The 1,399-nt window shown below is 35.7% G+C and overlaps 1 long non-coding RNA gene across 1 annotated transcript; it reads right to left on the bottom strand.

The window, feature by feature from the left end:
• Nucleotides 1–178: 178 nt before the first annotated feature.
• LOC112140380 lies at nucleotides 179–498 on the bottom strand. Its single transcript, XR_002918161.2, has 2 exons — nucleotides 320–498; nucleotides 179–244 (listed from the first exon to the last, which is right to left on the bottom strand). It is a non-coding gene; the product is annotated as an uncharacterized LOC112140380 (long non-coding RNA).
• Nucleotides 499–1,399: the final 901 nt, after the last annotated feature.

The following is a 1,399-nucleotide window of genomic DNA, read 5'->3' as shown; positions in this document are numbered from 1 at the left end:
TGTTTGAAAAAGTTAGAGGATTCTTGTTATCTTGTGTTTCTTCTTCATATAATAATCTCTTTCATGCAGCACTAATCATTATCATGAAAAGTCCATGTTTGATTAAGTGAGTGTTGAGGGAGCACACCAGACAGCAGCAGTGTTTTTAAATGGTGAATGAATACTCAGAAACTCATTATAAAAACAATCATTTTCATTTAATGTGTGATTTTTCCTTTTGGCCTGGAATTCACATCGGATTTTACTAGAAACAACAGAAAACAGATTTTTTGCTTCTTATCAAAGACTTTGTAATTGTGTTTTGTGAGCGCTTCAGTACCTGAGTGAAGTGGTGAGCTTTAGCGGACGGACTCCAGGGGTGGCAAATCGAAGCGAGTTCCTGTAGGTGACCTGCTGCACCGCACGGTTGAAGCTCTCGATGTCGTCTCCTTCCAGCACTAACACAGACTGGCTCGGGTTCACGTGGACCTGCAAACCCAAACTCATTTAAAGTCTGGACGAGATCTAACCTTCAGCAAGCTTCTTCTGATTCTGACTATTAATGTGTCTGAAAAAAGCTTGGATTTTCACCTTCAAACTCACTTATAACTTCCTGTTCCTAAACAGTATTGAGTTGTTTTTAGTTAAACACATTAGATTAGGCTTCATTTAAAGTATCACTCCAATGAAAATTGTTTTTTTTTACATGTTCTTGTAGCATTTTTCTCATGATAGAGTATTTATATACAGAAAGTTAAGATTAAAACTGTGTCTCTGAGTATTTCTTTACTCAAATCATTGTGAATCAGGATCAGATGAAGAAATGCTGTTGGATAAAGTCTGTAGCAGAAACGTCAGTTCAACAATCATCGGGGATGATGAGACAAAGGGATGATGGGAAATGAGCTCAGGTTTACTCTACGCAAACATTCCAAACTTCAACTCAGAGGCGAATATCCGATTAATTCCTGATGCTTTGCAGAAACTATGGCTATGTCCAAATTTCCAGAATAATCCATAACAACTAAAAAACTAAATAGTGTAGGACTATCCAGAATCCTTGATTTTAAAAAGCAATTTGGACATCATGCTCACTACCTATTTTTTGTGTTTTCTAAACATCGCTTATGATGTTTAGAAATTTTCACTGTGTTCTGACAATGAAAACGTGGATAGTTTTTTAAAGATTAGATTAAAAACACTTTTTTTGCACAAAAATTGTTCAAACGCAGTGCATTGTGGTCTATATTCGCTAACGTGAGCATCAATGAACTCTGGTTTTTTCGTAAAGACTTCTTGGAAATTTCTAGGCCACTGGATTTTGGAATTGTAGATTCAGACAAATCCACTATAAAGTGAGTAGTGATAGAATTCAGACATATTCTATGTCCTAAAAAAACACAGTTTTCTTGATTTTAAA

Source organism: Oryzias melastigma, unplaced genomic scaffold, assembly GCF_002922805.2.
Source record: "Oryzias melastigma strain HK-1 unplaced genomic scaffold, ASM292280v2 sc06000, whole genome shotgun sequence".
NCBI lineage: Eukaryota > Metazoa > Chordata > Actinopteri > Beloniformes > Adrianichthyidae > Oryzias > Oryzias melastigma.
This window is presented reverse-complemented; position numbering and strand designations above follow the sequence as displayed.